This window comes from Pimephales promelas, chromosome 2, assembly GCF_988280905.1.
Source record: "Pimephales promelas chromosome 2, fPimPro1.hap1.1, whole genome shotgun sequence".
NCBI classification, from domain to species: Eukaryota; Metazoa; Chordata; class Actinopteri; order Cypriniformes; family Leuciscidae; genus Pimephales; species Pimephales promelas.
Window position 1 is genome coordinate 51443097 of NC_142770.1, and position 7500 is coordinate 51450596.

Below are 7500 nucleotides of genomic sequence, written 5' to 3' on the forward strand. Positions count from 1 at the left end.
GGCCACCCTCCCTGGGCTGGCCAGGGAGGTCTGAGGGCATGGAGCTTTGGAACCACACCACGTCATTGGACTTAGTCGATTTTTCTCAGAGCCGGACCCCCCGCCATGTGCGCTGGGCTCGTGCCCAGGAAAGATGCACCCTACCTGGGGTGCACTTTACATAAAACCAGCCTGTCTTTTCCTGGAGGTCTCGTACTTCCAGAGCTCCGACGGGGCGTAGTCTGGATTTTATATGCCCACCCAGAGTGAGTCTGAGTGGGACTCACGACGGTCTGATCGCTGGTAGGGGTCCTCTGTGTTTGCCACCACCACGCTTCCCCTCTCTCATACATCCCCGAAGGCCCGTTTTAGGACCGTCTTCGCTCCAGGTGGAGCTCCAGGGGTGGCGGGCAAATCTGAATCTGGCCCAGGACGGGCCACCCTCCCTGGGCTGGCCAGGGAGGTCTGAGGGCATGGAGCTTTGGAACCACACCACGTTATTGGACTTTGTCTATTTTTTTCCCCCAAACTTTGGCACCAGAGCCGGACCACCACACCATGTGCGCTGGGCTCGTGCCCAGGAAAAGATGCACCCTGCCTGGGGTGCACTTTTCAGAAAACCAGCCTGTCTTTTCCTGGAGGTCTCGTAACTTCCAGAGCTCCAGCGCGGCGTAATCTGGATTTTTTACATGCCCACCCAGAGTGACTCTGAGTGGGACTCACGACGGTCTGATCGCTGGTAGGGGTCCTCTGTGTTTGCCACCACCACGCTTCCCCTCTCTCATACATCCCCGAAGGCCCGTTTTAGGACCGTCTTCGCTCCAGGTGGAGCTCCAGGGGTGGCGGGCGAATCTGAATCTGGCCCAGGACGGGCCACCCTCCCTGGGCTGGCCAGGGAGGTCTGAGGGCATGGAGGTTTGGAGCCACCCCACATTTTTTGTACTTTGTCGTTTTTCGAGATCTGGGCTTCAGAGTCGAGCCCAGGCTCCGTTTCAAGGTGGGCATTGGGCTTCGTTCTTGCCCAGGAGACCCGCACCCTGCCTGGGATGCACTTTTCAGAGAAACCGGGCCGCCTTTTCCCGGAGGTTTTCGTGTTTTTCAGAGCTCCACCACAGCAGAGATTGAATCCTCTTCCCCAGCCAGAGTGCACCCTCTCTGGCTTGGGTGAGTGCCTTGAGTGCCCTGGAGGTCCGAACAGACAGCACGTTTATGGACTCTGTCTATTTTTCAAATTCGACTCCAGAGTCAAGCCGGCCAGGGGCTCTCTGAAGGCCCCTCTCTCCCTCATCCTCTACAAGAGCCCCAGGGTCCGTTTTAGGACCGTCTTCGCTCCAGGCGGAGCTCCAGGGGTGGCGGGGGAAATCTGAGTCTGGCCCAGGACGGGCCACCCTCCCTGGGCTGGCCAGGGAGGTCTGAGGGCATGGAGGTTTGGAGCCACCGCACCTTTTTTGGACTCTGTCGTTTTTCGAGATCTGGACTTCAGAGTCGAGCCCAGGCTCCGTTTCAAGGTGGGCATCGGGCTTTATTCGTGCCCATGAGACCCGCACCCTGCCTGGGATGCACTTTTCAGAGAAACCGGGCCGTCTTTTCCCTGGAGGTTTTCGTGTTTTTCAGAGCTCCACCACAGCAGAGATTGAATCTGCTTCCCCAGCCAGAGTGCACCCTCTCTGGCTTGGGTGAGTGGTGCCTTGAGTGGCCAGGGCCAACATCACCCACGGGCATCGGGCTTTATTCGTGCCCATGAGACCCGCACCCTGCCTGGGATGCACTTTTCAGAGAAACCGGGCCGTCTTTTCCCTGGAGGTTTTCGCGTTTTTCCAGAGCTCCACCACAGCAGAGATTGAATCTGCTTCCCCAGCCAGAGTGCACCCTCTCTGGCTTGGGTGAGTGGTGCCTTGAGTGGCCAGGGCCAACATCACCCACGGGGCATCGGGCTTTATTCGTGCCCAGGAGACCCGCACCCTGCCTGGGATGCACTTTTCAGAGAAACCGGGCCGTCTTTTCCTGGAGGTTTCGCGTTTTTCCAGAGCTCCACCACAGCAGAGATTGAATCTGCTTCCCCAGCCAGAGTGCACCCTCTCTGGCTTGGGTGAGTGCCTTGAGTGGCCAGGGCCAACATCACCCACGGGGCATCGGGCTTTATTCGTGCCCAGGAGACCCGCACCCTGCCTGGGATGCACTTTTCAGAGAAACCGGGCCGTCTTTTCCTGGAGGTTTCGCGTTTTTCCAGAGCTCCACCACAGCAGAGATTGAATCTGCTTCCCCAGCCAGAGTGCACCCTCTCTGGCTTGGGTGAGTGCCTTGAGTGGCCAGGGCCAACATCACCCACGGGGCATCGGGCTTTATTCGTGCCCAGGAGACCCGCACCCTGCCTGGGATGCACTTTTCAGAGAAACCGGGCCGTCTTTTCCCTGGAGGTTTTCGTGTTTTTCAGAGCTCCACCACAGCAGAGATTGAATCTGCTTCCCCAGCCAGAGTGCACCCTCTCTGGCTTGGGTGAGTGGTGCCTTGAGTGGCCAGGGCCAACATCACCCACGGGGCATCGGGCTTTATTCGTGCCCAGGAGACCCGCACCCTGCCTGGGATAGCAGATCGGTTTGTGTGAGTTCTGGTTGTGTGAGCGTTACCCTTCTACATCACCCCCATGGCCCGTTTTAGGACCGTCTCGGCTCCGGGCGGACAGCCGGGGGGCAGGGGGCGAATCTGCCTCCGGCCCGGGTCGGAGCACCCTCCCCGGGGCCGTGCGTGGAGACCCGTCGCGCCCGGAGCTCCCGTGCAACCCCACGTTTTGGACTTGGGTTTTGGAGCGAGCGAGCGGGGTCGAAACCCCGGGGGCCGAGCCGCCACGGAGCCCCCGAGCCCCGGGGACGAAGCCCCGGGAGCGAGGTCCCTCCGTGGAGGCGCGAGCCCCCGGAGCCCGGCCGCCCGCCCGGGGAGGAGAGCGCACGCTCCCCTACCCCTCAAAACCCACGTGGCTGGTTGCAGCAGACCCTGTGCACCGGAGGTTCCTCCAGGAGCGCGGGGCTGGGCGCTCCAAGCCCAAGTCATACAGGCAACCATGCCTCCCCGGGACTCCCCCTGCGAGCGGCGGCTGTTTGAAGGACGGTAACCCCACCGCACGGGGCTTCAAACGACCGTAGCTCGCCGAAGGCGGCTCCGATCGACGCCAAATTTTTGTCGGCTGGAGAACGGGACGAGACCTTTCGAATGAGACCGCCCCCAGCCCCGTGGGCCCCCGGGGGCCCGAGATACGGGCCCCCAAAGCGCCCCGGAAGCGGAAAAACGCAAATATCTCGCCGAAAAGTCGACGTGCCCGGCCGAGGCCGGGCTCATTCGAACCGTCTCGCCGAGCTGAACGCGTCCATATGCGTTTCGTCGTTTTTGGTCGAGTATTCGCGGAGATATCGGCCGAAAACCCTCGGCCGCGCTCTGAAATGGCGCCCGCCGATGACGTCACGATCCCGGGAGAAAATCGCCCGTATCTCCGCGACGCGAAGGCCCAGAGAGCTCAAATTTGGGTGGCGAGGTCCCACGGGGGCCCTCGCTCGAACCAGGGCGGCGGCGGGCCCCGGGGACGCCCCCTACCGGATCGCCGTTCGCCGGGACCCCCGACTTTGAACGGCTATAACTCGGGGACCCGGGCGAGTTGGACCTCGTGGGTGGGCTCTTTCGAAAGGCCCCGTCCGGCACTACGGTCGATTCGAGTTTGGGGAAGATTGGCCCAGGGGTTCGCGAGATATAAGCCAAAAACGCCGCGCCTTTGACCGGGCCTAACTCCCTGACCCCGAGGCCCCCGGGGACGCGGGTGGCCTCTTTGGATAGGGCCCCTCGAGGCCTTGGGAAGACCCGAGTTTGAAATTTTTTCGCCCGGCCGTCTTCGAGATATCGGCGAAAAACGGAATCTTCCCGTCTTGTGGGTGTGGGTGTCTCCGGGGGGCGGGGGGACTTCCAGGACCCCGGGGGGGGCCACCTGGCCGTGCCCGAGGACGGTGCACCTCCCTGGGTGTGCCGTCAGAGCCTCCGGGGCCCCCGGAAGTCCCCGCCCACTGCACGTTTTCGGACTTTGAGGGATTTTCGGGCCCCGAATTCGAACGCCCGTAGCTCGGGGACCCGGCGGCCCAGAGACACCGGACTCGGGTCAAGTGTGGCGTCCCGGCGGGCCCCTCGCAAAGAGCCCGCCCCCGAGCTCCGGGGCCCCCGGGTCCCGGAGAAAAGGGGCCCGACGTGTCGGGGGGGCGCCTGGGAAGGAAAGGTCCCAGGGGCCCGGGGGAGGCGGGGTCCGAGAGGGCCCGTGGGGAGCCCCCGACACCCGAAAGGGCGAGCCGCTGGGACCTCCCCTCTCCGAGATACGGGCCGTTTTCTCCGAAAGTCGCCCGCGCGTAACGGGGCCCATCTCGGGACCGGGAGGTCCCAGCGGCTCGCGGCGGCGGGTGCGGGGCCCGCTCTCGGGGACCTTGCTCCTCCCGCCGTCCCGAGCCACGGGGACCTTCCGGTCCCGAGATACGGCCACTTCCTGTCCAGCTTTGACCGGGTGTAACTCGAAAAGTAAGCCGAGTTGGGGCTCCACACTCGGGGGTATTGGGGGCCTCTAGGAGGGCCCCCCACGCCGGGTGTATGGGGCCCCAACTCGGCTTGGTTCCGGAGATATGGCCCTTTAAAGTTTCAACTTTGACCGGGTGTAACTCGAAAAGTAAGCCGAGTTGGGGCTCCACACTCGGGGCTATTGGGGGCCTCTGGGAGGGCCCCACACGCCGGGTGTATGGGGCCCCAACTCGGCTTGGTTCCGGAGATATGGCCCTTTAAAGTTTCAACTTTGACCGGCTGTAACTCGAAAAGTGAGCCGAGTTGGGGCTCCACACTCGGGGGTATTGGGGGCCTCTAGGAGGGCCCCCCACGCCGGGTGTATGGGGCCCCAACTCGGCTTGGTTCCGGAGATATGGCCCTTTAAAGTTTCAACTTTGACCGGCTGTAACTCGAAAAGTGAGCCGAGTTGGGGCTCCACACTCGGGGGTATTGGGGGCCTCTAGGAGGGCCCCCCACGCCGGGTGTATGGGGCCCCAACTCGGCTTGGTTCCGGAGATATGGCCCTTTAAAGTTTCAACTTTGACCGGCTGTAACTCGAAAAGTAAGCCGAGTTGGGGCTCCACACTCGGGGGTATTGGGGGCCTCTAGGAGGGCCCCCCACGCCGGGTGTATGGGGCCCCAACTCGGCTTGGTTCCGGAGATATGGCCCTTTAAAGTTTCAACTTTGACCGGCTGTAACTCGAAAAGTAAGCCGAGTTGGGGCTCCACACTCGGGGGTATTGGGGGCCTCTAGGAGGGCCCCCCACGCCGGGTGTATGGGGCCCCAACTCGGCTTGGTTCCGGAGATATGGCCCTTTAAAGTTTCAACTTTGACCGGCTGTAACTCGAAAAGTAAGCCGAGTTGGGGCTCCACACTCGGGGGTATTGGGGGCCTCTAGGAGGGCCCCCCACGCCGGGTGTATGGGGCCCCAACTCGGCTTGGTTCCGGAGATATGCCCGTTTGAAGTTGCAACTTCTACCCAGTCTAATAATCCCAAAATAATAATTAAATAAAAAAAAAAATAATAATAAAAATAAAAATAAGCCGAGTTGGGGCTCCACACTCTGGGCCTGGGGGGCACCACTAGGAGATCCCCCTGTGCCCAGAGCGTGGAGCCCCGAATCGGCTTTCCACACCACTCACACCGGTTTCTGACTACCTTAAGAGAGTCATTGTTAGTCGCGCAGTTTACCCGACTCTGGGAACCGGGGCTTTGGGCTTGGGGGAGACCCACCGCTCGCCCCCTAACACGTCGGGGGGGACCAGGGGGCACCCGCCTGGACCCCCTCAGCCCCACTTCGGAGAACCAGAACGCTGGCCAGGGACCCCCACGGCGGTTGAAGTTTGAACTTCTACCCGGTGCATCCCGAAAAATTGAAAAAATAAAATAAAATAAGATAATAATAATAATAATAATAATAATTTTAAAAAAAATAAGCCGAGTTGGGGCTCCACACTCTGGGCCTGGGGTGGACCACTAGGAGATCCCCCTGTGCCCAGAGCGTGGAGCCCCAACTCGGCTTTCCACACCACTCACACCGGTTCCTGCCTACCTTAAGAGAGTCAAAGTTACTCCCGCAGTTTACCCGACTCTGGGAACCGGGGCTTTGGGCTTGGGGGAGACCCACCGCTCGCCCCCTAACACGTCGGGGGGACCAGGGGGCACCCGCCTGGACCACCTCCTGCCCGACTCGGAGAACCAGAGCTCTGGCCAGGGGACCCCCACGGCGGTTGAAGTTTGAACTTCTACCCGGTGCATCCCGAAAAATTGAAAAAATAAAATAAAATAAGATAAAAAAAAAAATAATAATAATAATAATAATTTTAAAAAAAAAATAAGCCGAGTTGGGGCTCCACACTCTGGGCCTGGGGTGGACCACTAGGAGATCCACCTGTGCCCAGAACATGGAGCCCCAACTCGGCTTTCCACACCACTCACACCGGTTCCTGCCTACCTTAAGAGAGTCAAAGTTACTCCCGCAGTTTACCCGACTCTGGGAACCGGGGCTTTGGGCTTGGGGGAGACCCACCGCTTGCCCCCTAACACGTCGGGGGGACCAGGGGGCACCCGCCTGGACCACCTCCTGCCCGACTCGGAGAACCAGAGCCCTGGGCAGGGACCCCCATCGCCGTACCCCCTCCTGCCCGACTCGGAGAACCAGAGCCCTGGGCAGGGACCCCCACCGCCGTACCCCCTCCTGCCCGACTCGGAGAACCAGAGCCCTGGGCAGGGACCCCCACCGCCGTACACCCTCCTGCCCGACTCGGAGAACCAGAGCCCTGGGCAGGGACCCCCACCGCCGTACACCCCTCTGCCCGACTCGGAGAACCAGAGCCCTGGGCAGGGACCCCCACCGCCGTACCCCCTCCTGCCCGACTCGGAGAACCAGAGCCCTGGGCAGGGACCCCCACCGCCGTACCCCCTCCTGCCCGACTCGGAGAACCAGAGCCCTGGGCAGGGACCCCCACCGCCGTACACCCTCCTGCCCGACTCGGAGAACCAGAGCCCTGGGCAGGGACCCCCACCGCCGTACACCCCTCTGCCCGACTCGGAGAACCAGAGCCCTGGGCAGGGACCCCCACCGCCGTACACCCTCCTGCCCGACTCGGAGAACCAGAGCCCTGGGCAGGGACCCCCACCGCCGTACACCCTCCTGCCCGACTCGGAGAACCAGAGCCCTGGGCAGGGACCCCCACCGCCGTACACCCCTCTGCCCGACTCGGAGAACCAGAGCCCTGGGCAGGGACCCCCACCGCCGTACACCCCTCTGCCCGACTCGGAGAACCAGAGCCCTGGGCAGGGACCCCCACCGCCGTACACCCCTCTGCCCGACTCGGAGAACCAGAGCTCCTGCACAGCTCTGGCCTACACCCTCACCAGCCCACCGGCCGAACCCGGGGGTCCCACACTTAAGCCCGGGCATTACTGTCCCAGCCAGCCCGCGCGGCGAAAGAAC